Source organism: Peromyscus leucopus, chromosome 5, assembly GCF_004664715.2.
Source record: "Peromyscus leucopus breed LL Stock chromosome 5, UCI_PerLeu_2.1, whole genome shotgun sequence".
Classification (NCBI taxonomy): Eukaryota; Metazoa; Chordata; class Mammalia; order Rodentia; family Cricetidae; genus Peromyscus; species Peromyscus leucopus.
In genome coordinates, this window is record NC_051067.1 from 1847941 (window position 1) to 1863102 (window position 15162).

General features: G+C 49.4%; 1 protein-coding gene across 3 annotated transcripts in view; it reads right to left on the reverse strand.

Moving 5' to 3' along the window:
• Positions 1–12054: 12054 nt before the first annotated feature.
• The window catches only part of LOC114708433 (aminopeptidase O (putative)), a 311317-nt gene continuing 308209 nt past the window's right edge, over positions 12055–15162 (reverse strand). For 2 of the 3 annotated variants that reach the window (XM_037205654.1, XM_037205653.1), the window contains exon 17: positions 12055–13256. The gene's annotated coding sequence lies outside the window, so the exon portion shown is untranslated. The remainder of the gene's footprint in view (positions 13257–15162) is intronic. The other variant, XM_037205655.1, reaches the window with a different exon arrangement.

Here is a 15162-nt window from a genome sequence, read left to right on the forward strand (position 1 = left end):
TTTTATGTTCAATTATTTCCCGAGAGTAGAAACCTTCCCCTCCTACCTGTGGAAGCTTCGGGTCTTACAGACCTTAGGCCTGCCTTGGAAAAGACTAATTATGGCTTAACTTCAGGACAAGCTGGGGTTCTATTAACAAGGAAGGGAGAGTAACTAGAAGGCAGATAGATGTGTGTGTACTCGAGTTGTGTTTCGTGTTTCCTGTAAGCCAAACTTGATTCTAACCACACTTACCTCAGACAAAGTTGCTGAGTTACTCTCCATGCTGAATGGGAAGAACAGAGCACAGCACAGCCATTCTTTCTCCCTGTGTTCACACACGTGTCCCTCAGCAGTCAGGAAAGATGGAATCATGTCCACTTTGCACCCCTATGACTCAGCCCACCCAGGCAGGACCAGTCTAGGCCAACTGTGCCAAGCATCTTGAGTCAGCTTCCTGGGTGCTCAGTCACTTGACGTGGCATACCAGGACATCTTATCTGAGCTCCAGGCAGCCAGCTCCTTGTAATGGTGTTTAGCTTCTGAACCTATTTTCACCTAATGATCTGAAGTCCAGGGAAAGAGGAAGACAGGTCTACAGGGGCCTGGGGAGGGGCAGCTAGAACAGCAGGGACTGAGACAGGTCCCATGACATGGGGACACAGATGCTGAGTGGTTGGCAAGGATCTTCTGGTGCCAAGGAATCCAGAACTACAGTCAGAGGAACATGAATGAATGAATGAACAGTATGTGCTTCCTTCTTTCTTTCTCTCCCTTTACAACCAGAATGTGGTGCTGCTCCTAGTTAGATACTGAATTTTAACATGAAGTCTTCATGTTTTATGAAAACATCATAAGCCATTAATCATCACAAAGCTACTTCACAGCCCCCAGTCCAATGTTAAGACAAAATACTCATTTAAAAACCAGGCCCACCTTCGTTCCAGCCACCAGGCAAGATGAATCCCCTCCTCATGATCCATTTTCCTCTAACCCTTTTGGGCACACACCTTATATACCCCACATATGGGTGGGGAATGTGTGCTGTGATATTGATAGCATTATACCTCTGTAGAAATGACTGAAATGCTGTGGATATCGCTCTATATAAATAAAACACTGATGGCCAGTGACCAGGCAGGAAGTATGGGCAGGACAAAGAGAGAGGAGAATTGGGGAAACAGGAAGCAGGGGAGGGAGACACTGCAGCCACTTGCCAGGACAAGCAACATGTAAAGAAGCCGGTAAGCCACCAGCCACGTGGCAAGGTATAGATTTATAGAAATGGGTTAATTTAAGATATAAGAACAGTTAGCAAGAAGCCTGCCACGGCCATACAGTTTATAAGTAATATAAGCGTCTGAGTGATTATTTTATACGTGGACTGTGGGACTGCGGGGCTTGGTGGAACCTGGAGAGAAGCCCTCCAACAACACTGAAAGTCTGTCTTCTGGTGGTCCACACACAGCATGAAGTCTACAGGGGTCAGTCCACTAGGACTCCTTTGCAAGCAACAGAAAAGGAAATGGTGTATAAAGTCAACAGAGTATGGTGTAGGTGTACCTGCCCCTACCAACCTGCAGGACGGCTATGAAGCTCTAGTTCAGGCCCATTGCACAAGGCTGTGGGAAGGACAAGAGCCTTGTGCCTGCTCCTTTTAGACAGTTCCTGCTTTGAAGCTTGTGACAGGAAGGCAGGTCCTGAGCTGACACCACGGTGGCTAGAATACAGGAGGGGTCTACAGCTAGGGAGCTCCCATGGCTTTCCCAGACCCAGGAAACAGCCCAACAGCCCAGGAGGATGGGCAGAGGGGATGCTGGCAAGAAGTCCTTCTCAAATGAGGTGTAACCAGTACTGTGGGTTGCCATATTTTTCTGTAGGGCTGTGCTAGAAGCACCCTATCTCAGTGTTGTGGACCAACACGTCCAGACATTCCAAACGCCACACTTGGCAGGGGACCACAGCTATGAGCATGTGGCTCAATGTGGCATTTTGTTTGTTATTGGTGAAGTTATCAAGGCCACTCCACGTAGTTAAGAGGAGATTTATTTAATGGCGTAACTCACAAATGAAGGAATAGGTAGGTTGAGGGTTCTGGGAAAGATGCAGCAGTAGTTCGGCAATGTTCTCTGGAGAACTCTCCTCCGCCCACCTCTAGTGTCCGGGCTCCCAGCAGCAAGAGAGAGCGCTCGCCCATCCAGATCTCGGGTCCCCAGGCGCCTCCCCTGGCCCTGCCTCATAGGCATGACAGTTGCCAGAGTCTCAATGGGGGTTGGAACTTCCAGATCCAAGTTGGAATGGCTACCCACTACAGTTTGTGATCTAACAAAGCTTGCCTGGAGATCAGAGTGTGAAGCTAGCCACTAGAGGCCAGGCAGTGGTGGCTCACACCTTTAATCCCAGCACTTGGGATCTCATGTCTTTAATCCCAGCACTAGGGAGGTGGAGACAGGAATATAAGGGGGGGGGGAGGAGACAGGAGCTCAGCCCTTTTTTTGGTCTGAGTCATCGTTGAGGTAAGAGGTGACCTTGGCTGGCTCCTTTACTTCTCTGATTTTTAGCACTTACTCCTATATCTGACTCCAGGTTTTTATTATTAAGACCAATAAGAATTTTTGTTACAGCTCATCCTGAAAGATGTCCTGCCTTAGAGACAGAAATTAGATCCAGCAGATGCTAGTAGAATTAGACAACCTGAGTCTAAAATACATGTGGAAGAATGAACTTCCAGGGAGGGCCGGAAAGTTCTGGAAGCAAAGTATGAGAGCAATGAAGTATTCCACACATTGCCCTGCATCCACATGCACCACTCACTGAAGGCAGGTTTTTGGTGAGCAAGTAAATAGGTTAAGCATTGAGGATTAGGGAACCATACCTGCCAAGGTTGCCAGTGTCCTCCTGTGGCTCCCACCACCAGCCAGTTCTCAGGCTTCATTCTGTGACCCATAGGTGGGTTGCAGCTCACCATATGCTGGGACGACATAGTCCCAGGACTGGTGATACATGGTGCCTTCTCCCCACTCACCATGGTTCCTCCTGTCTCCTATCCCTTTCCTGCCTATTCATGTCCTCTCCTTGCAGACGGTCACATCTTACCCTAGACCATACCTGAACATTCCTACCTACTGCTGGCACACACTCTGCAGTTCTAGCCCAAGGCCACCGTTCTGTCTTGCCCTGTCCCATGCTCCCTCCAGCAGGGAATCTGATTACTTCTGCCTGTCACCGCCTTGGTGTACATGCCCTCATCTCCTGTATAGCTGAGATTCAGCACATTGCAGAGGCACTTCAGCCAGTAGGCAAGAGGTTCTAGGAACTCCATGGGGACCCTAATTCATGGACCAAATAAACATTAAGGAATGCAGGCCAGCATCTTCCCCTGGAATCAGCATTCACTGGATGCCTTAATCTTACGGACATTTTGCTGCGAGGTAAGGAAAAGGGAGCACTGCCCGGAGGTGGTGATGCATCCCTGAAAAGGGTGAAAATACACAATAAACTGAGTGCTTCCTGGATCTGGTAACTTTCCAAACAGCACTGGGACAAAACACAGAGCAGAAGCAACCTCAGGGAAGGAGGGTTCACAGTTGAGAGGGAGCTGTCCATCACCGCAGGTTAGGAATGCTGGCTAGGACAGCTTTCTGTTGTGGTGGGAACCTGTATGGAGGTCTTCCACAGGGTGCCAGGAAAAGGGTACAGGCAGAACCTCCCCTGTGGCCTCGCTCTAGAAGCCATGCGTCCCTCCATCCCAAAGGTTCCAGCAGCTGGGGATCAAGTTGTTCAGATGGATTAGCCGTGGGGGACAGTTCCCATTCAAACAGGCACTCACCTGCTCAGAGTCTGCAGTCTTCTGGACTTTTTCTTGGAACTTGTGGTTTTTGGACTGTTTTTCAGGCTTTTACATAAACCCTGCCCACAGTGCCTGGCCTCGAAACTGCCTGTCCTTGCCGAGAGCTCCAGGTTAAAGCTCTAAGGGTTTCTCCAGTTCTGTGAGAGGAAGGGAAAAGGAAAGGAGGTGGGGAAGAGCCCAGGGCTCCAGCCATGTTGTTTGCAGACCTACAAGCAGCCTGTGTTACGTCTCTGTCAGCTGTGTCTGAGCCGGGAAGGTGGAAGGGTGTCCTCTCTACAGATGACAGAAAACCAAAACCACAGAAGACTGGAAAAACTGGCTGCTCACATAAACAAAATAAAACCTCCCGAGTACAAATAATAACCTGGAAAAGCATGTGCCACACATGACCAAAAATCACTTCTCTACCCAGTGGTGAAGTGATCCTAGCAGTCTGGAGGCAGAGCCAGGCGGATCTCTGAGTTTGAGGACAGCCTGGTCTACAGAGTGAGTTCCAGGACAGCCAGGGCTACATAGAAAAACATGGTCTCAAAAAGCAAGCCAACAAAAACAATCACTTCTCTAAATTTGAAACTTCTTAGACAAATCAGTAAGAAATGGCCACCAACCCAAGAGACTCTGGAATAGCACAAGACACTGAATACGATGGGGAAAATACAAATGGCTTTTAGAGACACTGAAAAGGGTACTTACCATAATGTTAAGAAATGCAAGCAAGTACAATTTTAACTACAAGTGTGCTGGAGGTCTGTAGAAAGGCTCTGACAGGCAGGGAGTGCAGACAGGAACTTCCTTTGTGGACTACAGGGCCATGTGCTAAACTTTTGACTGTCCATGTCCTAGAAACAGCATGGTTAATATTTGCTACATCCAGAATCCACCTGTGGATGTTTGCCCCAAAGAAAATCAGGTGGACATTCAGGTGGGATCTGTGTACCTGTGTCCACCAGCTGATGACTGGGGTAATAAAGTGTGCTGCATACAAATGGCAGAGAGTCGGTTGGCTTTACCAAAGGGACAGGGCTTTTGAGATGGCTCAGCAGGTCAAAACACTACCTGCTTGGTGATTTGAGCATCACCCCAGAGCCTACACAAAGGTAGCAGAGACCCAAGACTACTTAGTTGTCCTCTTATCTCACACGTGCACCATGCTCACCCTCAACATCTTACACACATGCATGATAATTATAAATACAAATTTTAAAATTTAAATGAAATTCTCAGATTATGCTGAGATATACCATCCAGCCAGATGTAAAAGGACATTGTAAAATTCACACACTATCCATAGAACAGAAAACCTCCTGATAACAGTCTAGTGGCGCCACCCCCAGGGAATTGGGAGAGCAGGGGATGGGTTAGTGTCTGATGAGTACAAAAGATCCCATTTGGGAAAAGAAAGTTCAAAATACAGGTTGTGGTGGTCACACAGCGATGAGACACAGCACTGATTGATGTTGCTCTCAAAACACCAGAGCAGCGAATTCATTTTTAATTTTTATTGTTAAGAGGTTTTCTATTCATTTTACATATCTACCACAGACTCCCCTCTCGTCCCTCTTCCCACCGCCCAGCCTTCCCCCTCAACCCACTCCCCATTTCTACCTCCTCCAAGGCAAGGTCTCCCATGGGGAGTCAGCAGAGCCTGGTGCATTCAATTAAGGCAGGTCCAGGTCCCTCTTCCCTGCACCAAGGCTGCTCAAGGTGTCCTACCATAGGCACTGGGCTCCAAAAAGCCAGCTCATGCACCAGGGACGGGTCCCGATCCCACTACCTGGGGCCCCCCAAACAGTTCAAGCTAAACAACTGTCTCACCTATGCAGAGGGCCTAGTCTAGTACTATAGGGGATTCTCAGCTATTGGTCCACAGTTCATGCATTTCTACTAGTTTGGCTGGTCATCTCTGTACATTTTCCCATCATGATCTCGATGTCTCTTGCTCATAGAATGCCTCCTCTCTCTCATTGATTGGACTCCTGGAGCTTGGCTTGGCACCTGGCCGTGGATCTCCAGAGCAGTGGATTCTATACTGTGAATATTTTACCACAATAAAACCACTAAAATCTAAACTATAGTTGTCTTCCCTGTAATACAAACGTGCCTCGGGTATCCCTTTTCCCACGTCACACAGCCTGGATGTCAATGACAGGCACATCTGGAGTGCCCTCGGGTGCTAGTACCTGAGCATACACAGACCAGCCAGGGTTATGTGGTGCAGCTAACCTTGAGGGAAGGCCCTGGCTAAGTGAGGCAAGCAGAGAGGTTAGGAAGGAAAGCACACCCGAGGCCTGGCTCTGTTGCCATAATTTCACATGAATTAACTCCTCCAGGTTAGTGTGTGGCTAACAGATGAAGGAACAGCTGTTTCTGCCCAGTTACAGAAGAGATTAGTGATTAAAAAGGACACTGACAACAGTGCACACACGAGCCAAATGTGTCTATTGCATGAAAAAAACCAATTGTCCTGTGTCCATGGATTCTTTACCCAAGGAGTCTACCAAACACAATGGAAACTTTTTGAAAGAATGTGTTTACTAACCTCATTCAAACTCCTTTTTCCTTTTTGCTCCCACTTAACACAACATATCAACTATTTACAGTTCACATTATCTCATGCAAGTAGCCTAGAGATGGTTTAGGTGTGAGGGAAGGCAGGAGATGCACTGTGAAATCCAGATGTGGTGGTGCATGTCTGGAGGTAGGAGGATCTGAAGGCCAAGGTGACCCTCAGCTACCCAGCAAGCCGTGTGTGTGTGTGTGTGTGTGTGTGTGTGTGTGTGTGTGTGTGTGTGTGTGTGTGTGTGTGTGCTTGCTGGACCATGGTGGAGATGTCTCTGTTGGGGGTAAACACAGGAATGAGTGTTACTACAGTGATTGGCTGAGGCAGAGACCAGGTAAAAAGGGAGAAAGCTGTTCAGTTTTCAAAGTTTCTGCTTGTGTGCATGTGTGATCTGTGGAGAAAGAAATGGCAGAAGGGAGGCAATGAAGGAAAAGAGGGAGGAGGAGGAAGGACAGAGGAAGGCTATAGTCTCCTGTACATGAAGACAGCTTCTTGCTTGATTTAGGGGGGGGGGGGTTGCCAAACAGTGCTGAGTGAAACAGGCCAAACACCATCTGTGACTTTCAAGGAGACATCTGCCTTCCCTGTGCCTTAGTCAGCAGGGTGGCACTTTTCCTGCTTTTCCCAGTACTTACAGTTCAGCATCTGAATACAATTGTCTAGTTAAGTACTCTCTGTAGTTGGAGCCATGTGCTCTGACATGCATCCCAAGGACTTGGGTTCTATCTGCCATGTGCCCAGCCTTTGCATAGTCACCATCCTACTCTACAAAGTGCTGAGACCTTCACCTCTGCACCTGTCTCTTCCTGAACATAGTAAAACAGGTAAAATCACAACTACAATTCTTTACCATTAAATCACTATAGATTTTTATAATTCAACATCACCACTACCCAGAGCCCCCCACGCCTGGCCACACCTCACAGCTGTCTCCATCCTTTACAGGTCATAGTGCCGAGTGTCCGGAGATCTCAACACTGAAGTCTGAAGTGAGGAACTGAGATGAGGCTGTGTTCACCTTGGTGGCTTTGCTCCTCCCAGCCTTTCAAAGCCTGAAGTTCCACCCAGTTTAGAAGGCTACACTTCTCCCACTGGTTTTTCCATCTGAACAGTGGGCAGCAAGGGAGGACCTACCAGAGTGCAAAAGAATTTTCTGGAACTTGGGACCCTGGTTGATATAGTTAGGAGTGATGGAAGCAGTCTGCACTGCCACCCCACAGGCACAGCAGCACACTGGACCCAAAAGGGGTGTGGAAAGAAATTACAGACAGGGCAAGATGATGACAGAGTTCGCTTCAGAAATCAGAAGCCGCCAGACGGTGGTGGTGACTCCTTTAATCCCAGCAGAGGCAGGTGGATCTCTATGAGTTTGAGGCTACCCTGGTCTACACAGCAAGTTCCAGGATAGCCAAGGCTACACAGAGAAACCCTATCTTGAAAAACCAAAAAAGAAGAACTCAGAACCCAAAGGAAACACACTCACTTGACTGCACATCCACACGCAGCCACAATAAACCATGTGTCCAGACAGAACATGGCCTGGGCTGTCAGCTCCCTAGAATGCCATGGAATAGATGGTCTCTGTTCCCTAGGCTCCCTGGTTCTCCATCCTGCCAGTGGCTAGGTAAGGTTGCTACAGAGACAGGAGATACTAGGCAGACCCAGGACAGGTGGGAGAGGTCCAGTGCCCATCCCTGTTTAGTCCTTGGAGTTCAGAAATTAACCCAAGCCTATTTCATCTCATGGCACTGAAATGACCAGGTTTGATTTTATGAGCCGTCTGCAGAAGAAGGGTCTTATATCTCCAACCCACGCTTGCACACATGCACAACCTGCCATGCCAGGTTTCAAGGGCCATCATCAGCTGCTGAGGCCACATTATGGTGACTATGTACTCTAGCTTCTTTTGTCTCTGGGGCTTCCTTGAAAACAAGGGGTGTGGGCACACCCAACTGGCTCAACCTCCAAGGCAAGGCTTCTTTCTCTGGCCAGTCTTCCCACATGGGGCTAGAGGGGCTTGGCTGGGCTGCTGGATACACACCAGCACCAAGGGGCAAGGTTATTGGCAGCCCACACTGTCCTGGGAAACTTCCCCGGCTTGCATATGGTCACCTTCCTCCTTTTCATACTGTCTGGTTATTGGACTGGAAGAGAACAGCCTTATGGGTCCATCAATCTCTCAGACAGCACCAATGGGTGGGAAGGAGCCATAAAAACCTTGCCCTGAATACCAGGACTGCTGCACCTCCCTCTCACCTCGTAAACCCCTCAGATCCGGCCAGGGGGGCTGAGTTCACACCCGTGAGACTGCTTTCTGCAACCTTCCTTGAGAGGATGAGGCAGTTCCCAACCCCCAGCCCTGGGAGCCTCAGAGCTGTGATGGGCTAGGCCACTCCAGGGGCTCTCTCTCTAGCTTGATGACTCTTTTGAGTATGGTGGCTCAGACTGGAATGCCCCAAGGAGGTTGTGTTCCAAGGGGCTGGCTAACCACCGAGCTTTTGGAACCACTCCTAAGAGCCAGTGAGGTGTCTCGGCACCATCCCTGTACCTTGGGAATGGGTATGACAGCCCAACTACCCAGGGAGCAGGCCAGCCAAGACCACAAGCACCCAGGTCCGCTTGGGAAGCATGGCTGCGGCAGGCAGGCTGTGCTCCTCCACTGGCTGGCTCCGTCTACAACCCACTTAGTGGCCAGCTGGATTGGAGCATGAAGCCTGCTTTTGACTCCTTCAGAGCCCAAGCTCCTGAGTACTGCTTCCTGTTGCTCACTGGGCAACAGCTGCTATGGGGAGGACAGCTGTGGCAGAGGTAACGCTGTGGAGAACAGAGGTCCCTACGTGTGCATCACACTACGTGTGCCTCACAGCAGCCTTGCTGACTGCTGCCTGGGCTTGTGTGGCCATGTCCTGCTGAACCACTGTCGGGAGCGAAGCTGGTAGGAGCTTGGCACTTGTGTGGAATGGATCCTGCAGAACCTTCTCTTCGTTTTAAAGGGATGGCTTAAGCTAGGAACATCTGCTATTTCTGGTTTCTACCCCAGGGGCATCCCATGACATTTCTGCTCACCATGAGCAAGGATGACTTGTTAAGGTATAGATTATTTCATTCTTTTGATGTGAAATTCCATTAAAAATGAATGCTTTAAAATCCTCTAATTCTACAGGAGCCGCTGAGACAGAACCTGGAGCCCTTTCTGAGACTGTTACTCAACCTCACTCCTCCCTTCCTGTCTTAAGTCCAGTCAGAATTCCCAGTACCTCTCCCTTGGCTGCTGCCCAAAGCTCCATAGACAAGGTAGTGAGAGCCACTATGGGTGGTGAGCTGCCAGCCAGCCTGACTCACTGAGGCTCGCTTCTGTTCCACAAACCAGGGTGTGGTGAGGACAAACGGCTGCCTTTCTAGGCCAGGTTCAGGATATACGTAGAGTGACAACACACAGTGGGGTCACTGCTGTCTTCTCCCCATGCAGGGAACCATGGCCCAGGGGTCAGCATCACTGGATCCAGATGGGCCACCTTCCTGCTCCTTGAACCAGGCAGCACCTTGTCTTGGTACCAGCCACATGTCGTTGAGGCATGTTCTAATCCATGTTTGAAGTATCTGCAGATGACACTGGTTTAAAGTACTCATGTGGAGACGAGATGGTGTGACTGTTAGGCTGCCTAGCTCCTGGGGGGCCAGGGGGCCAGGTCAGGGATGGAAGGAGGCCATTTTCTGGTGGTCTCTACCAGTTCTGGCCTATTGTTCTCTAGTGTTGGGCATCTGCTTGGCAATCAAGGGGACAGTGTTTGGTGACAAGGAGAAGAGGCTGGTGTTTCTGCCATTCCCACCCACCTCTTGGTAGTGACCTCACAAGGGTCATCCTGTCCCAGCCCCTCTGCTTTACTGCAGGCATCAACCTGTTGGCAAAGTGTTTTGTTCCTGTCAGGTTATATCTTACCCTCTGCCTAAAAGTGAGAAGCTGGAATCTTCAGCAAGAACCTAAGTGACTCTTTAGGGCCTATGTATGTTTCAAGCCTGAGGTACAAGGAGAAAACCCTGGGTTCCTCCAGGAATTGGCTGAAGTGAAGTTGGAAAATGACCTGGAAATAGTGCCGGCAACAAGTGCGCCTGACCATCGGGCACAGCTCTGTCCTTTCCACACTTGTGCAGGTGACTACTCAAGTTCAGATCTCCAAGCTTTGCAACACAGGCTCAACCTCAATCTGAGCAGTGGGAAGGAGAGTTCCAAACCCTTGCCGCTGAGCAGTAAGGCCGGACATTCCTGGGAGTGCTTGGACATCAAACACTTTGAAGACCAAGAGCTACACACTGTGGTACATAGCAAACACCGACCAAGGGATCTAGTCCACATCTTACCTATGATTTCACTCTGTCCACATCCTTGTTCCACCAGCAATCCATTCATCAAATGGACCATATGCTGTAGAGAAAGCTCCTCCCTGGATGAGGAACCTCTGTGGAGGTGTCAAGCTACCCTGAACATTCTTTCTCACTCAAACCCTGATATACATCCTGTTGACAGAGGTTAACAATGCAGTGCTCTGGGTAACTCATGAAAGAATGGAGAGTGTACCCTTCTTGACTCCAGAGGTCTCAGCCAAACGAGGGAAGACTTCCAAGCCTCTAGTACAGTTATGAGAGGCAGGAGCTGCGCCTACTTTGGGGAATAATCTTGTTCTGTGTCTGGCCAGAGGTGGCGAAGGCCAGCTCTACAACAGATCCTCCACCAAATTTGTGACACAGGCATCCAGTTCCAGTGAGGCCTCCACTGACCTGAAACCCATTGGCAAGAACCCAAGCAGTCAAGGGGCCTAGCCCCCTGACAAAATTCCACCTCTGCTCTGTGTTAGTGGTTCCTAAGGAAGTCAAAGAACAAAACCAGACTAAACCAGTGCTTGGCTGGCCACCCCTAGTTCACTGGAGGTAGGGAATGCCCAGGCTCTCAGAGGGGCCTTACATGGTGTGTGGTCTCCGTTCCACCTCTTAACAAGCCCAAAGTGCTTCCGAGAACCAGGGAGCCATAGATTCGGCCATTTATTTCAAGGCATCACAGAAAGCAGTGTAATATCATGTCAGATTGAACACATTTTGATTCTTCTACGATCACAATATATAAAGCGGATAATCATCTGCAAGTCCTCCGTAACCATCCACAACACAGGCACTGGTATGACCCAGGCTCTCAAGACCAAGGATTCTTTGCCAATGCTTTTCTCAGTCTATCCTAGAGTGTCCTCACCCAGCAGGCCTGAATGCAGAACCCAGCCAGGCAATAGAATGTTCCTGCCAGTTTCTTTTCATATGGCTCAACTTTGTCCGGGCACATGTGACTGCACCCACGGCAGTCTCAAGCATCTTTCTCTGGACAGAAACTGGAAGCTTCTTAGAGCTTGTTCTATATATTAATATTCAAAAGAAAGAAAAAAAATGGTCTCACCAGAGACTCCCATAGTGTCAGACTGGCCGAGACTCCACATTTTGGAAGAGTTGAGTCCCACACCACATTAATTCCTTTTACCTTCAGCTTTCTCAGAATTAACAACACCTGGAGGTCTCCCCAGAGATTTGGGGGTAGAAAAGGAGAGAACGTGTGGAAAGTGCTTATTCTGACACATGCGCTTCCTTGCTTTTAAGCAGCATCAAGTTCAGAAGCAAACAGGAATACCAGCAAATCCAGTACTTTATTAAGACACTTTAGGCTTTTCTGCATTTTCAAAAACAGAAAGGTTCTATTGACTGAACACATCAAAAGGACTCTGCAGAATCCTTGGGGACCAGCCATGGGAGGTGTCACATGGTGCTGTCATCTCAGACCACGGCAGCTAGTTTTTGCAATCACAGGAAGCAGGCAGCCGGTTCTCCATCTGCCTAGGGGAGGGTATCCTTCATTCTTTGAACAACTGCCTTAAAGTCATAGCTCAATTCCAGTGTTAGACCCAGTCTCTCCAGGACTGGGAACAAAGGCAGCTGCCAGGTGCAACAGTTTACGAGGCTCCGCCTTTTATATATGCCACGGGAGTCCAGTCTCTGGGAAACAGAAGACCAAGATTCGAGTGACTGCCGCTGTGGGCTGATGGCTTTAGCAGCCACATAATCCTCCCTTTGATGTCCAGGGTCAGTGCAGTCCTGGCCCCACCAGGGCTAGGAGGAGGCATATGAAAGAGAGTCTCACTGTGATCTATCCTGTGAAGAAAACAGCAATAAAATTTATTACCCAGTCACCACAGTCACTCCTGTCAGGAGCTCCTCCCGGCCTCTGCCCTCCACTTGAGAAGGAACTTTCATGGGAGGACAGGGACAAGACTGAAGCCACATTTCACAATCCCAAGCCTAGGGTACACAGTCACACCACAGGCCACGCAAGGGCTGTGAAGCCCAGAGAGGTTCAAGGACAAGGTGGCTACAGAAAGAGCCCCTTCAGGCAGGCGTCCTCACTGCTTCAGAAGGCTCAGCTCAGCAGACGACAGGGTGCACTCTGCCTCAAGCACAGGGCAAATACTTGACTTCTGCTCTATCTGCGTTCAGAGCAAGAATGCAATCTTTCCAGGACTCCTTCTGCATTCTTCACGTCCCCACCCCAGGAGCACATACACAGGGATACCACTGCTCTCCAGGTCTGGCACCAGACATTCAGGCCCTTCATCTTCTTGTCCTTGGGAGGCCCGCCTCAGGCACCTACGGATGGGTAGGCTTTTTGCTCAAGGGCTCCACTCCTGTTCCTGCTGAACTGAGCCAGTGTGTGAAATGAGAACTGATATCAGCTCAGTAGGCACCGGAGGGCGGGTCCAATCACGGCTGGGCAGTGCCTCCTGGTGCGCCCTCGGCATCATCCTGCCAGCGGCTGTGGAGACATGGAAACCTGGACTGCAAATACAAGAGAAAGTTCACCACGCCCAGCAGGAACAACAACCTCCCTCACGTGTGGCACTGGCTGAGACATGGCTGACTCAACTTTTGTTATGCATCTGGATTTGGTTTTCTGTGACTTCTAGGATATTTGACATAACAGTGAACTACTCAGTGGATCTGTGTTCTCTGTAGACACACTTAAGGGTGGTCTCAACACACTGCTTTCACTCTTGACAACACACCCTTGGGTCAGGCTGGTGTCTCCTCTGGAATCTGGCTCCACACCAAGCTGACCACCAGCTGTGGCCACACCTGGCAGCAGTGGCCTCTGCCCGGCAGCTGCAACTGAACTGTCCCATCTCACCTTCTCTTCAGGTGCAGAACTTAGCCACTGTGAACAAAGCGGGAAACAGTCACTGTTCACCAATCAGCTAAGCTCTGCACCTTGTTAGAGAGGTCATCGCCGGCCATAACTAAAGGGCTGGTGAGCATCTTCGAAGGTTGTTGGCTTCTTTTGTTTCCAAAGAGCCACAAGGTGCAGCTGTTCTCCAAACTGCAGAGAGAAAGTAGCCACGGTTCTGCAGAAGCAGCCAAGGTCATGGTTGCGTGGTAATCCCTGGCAATGTGATTTTAATCTCAAGTCACAAATCAGCATGCCAGGAACCCAAGCAGCCAGAGCAGTTGAGGGCAGCGCCGTGCCCTACCACTCCCATCCACAGGCTCTGGGCGTCCTGCTCCACTGCCTCTGAGCCCACCACACTAGCAGCGTAGCCTGCTGCTGTTAGCTGCACGGTGGATACCTCAGGGACCATCCTTGCTCTGAGTATGTGGCCTTTAACTAGGGGGACACAGCCTGTCCTCAAACTGTAGATCCCGAATGGCCTGGTGTTCTCTGGGTCTTCAGATGAGGAAGCACTTCTCTGACAGAAGGTGTGACATGCAGGGGACATCTCTCATCCCATCCACACAGGTCTCCAGGGCTGCTGTGACTAAGCACTCAGCTGGGGAGCTGGGGGACAGCAGAGAGAGTTCATAGGGGAGCTAGGATTGGTAATATCTCCTTTGCCTGCTCAGAGGCCAAAAAAAAAAAAATAATAATAATAATCACAAGGAAGAGGCACCAGAACCAGAGTCCGTGTGACTCTGGTTCTCCAAAAGTGAAGAGAATATGAAGAGGGAACAGTGGCCTCACTGTGATTTTCACACACTACACATACAACTCTCCCTGAGTTTTTGTTAAAAGTTTCCAGGGAAATGCCTGCAGGAGGCAGGTAGAGAGGAGCCCCAACTGCTTCTGCCTGTTACACAGGTCACCTTCGCAGCTTGTGGTGTGGGGCTCAGGAGGCTGTACAGTCAGTCACCCTCTGCACCCGACTGTCTCCAAGCCTGGCTGTGGTGGGCCCCACCTCTTCTGGAAGAACATGGTTGTGCTTCAGGAAACATATTCTCCCTTCATAATTATAGTTCTTTCAGATAAACAAAATACTCAAACATACTACACAGAAGTGGGCTTTACAACATCAAAATGTGAAAATGTAAATCAAATGTCCAACAATGGGTTAAGACTGGCAACACAATTCTAAATATTCATTAATTAGAAATCACAGAGAACAGAGTAACACGAACAGTGATTGAGATCTGATTCGAAATTTAAAAAAATACACAAAGTAGACATCACATCATGTACCGCCATGGAGAAACTTTGAGAAGATGTAGAAACGATAACTTATGACTGTGAGAGACACAGACTGACCCACACTTCTGCTTACAGAACTTTAAGCTTTGTGGCTGAGCGGCACACTAGGCTGCAGAGGAGTCACACATAAGACCCTGGGAGCTAGGGTAAATCCTGCTCGGGCAGGAGATGGGAACAGACATGCCCTTAGGACACAGTGTCATGGAGCGGCAAGAAGACACATCT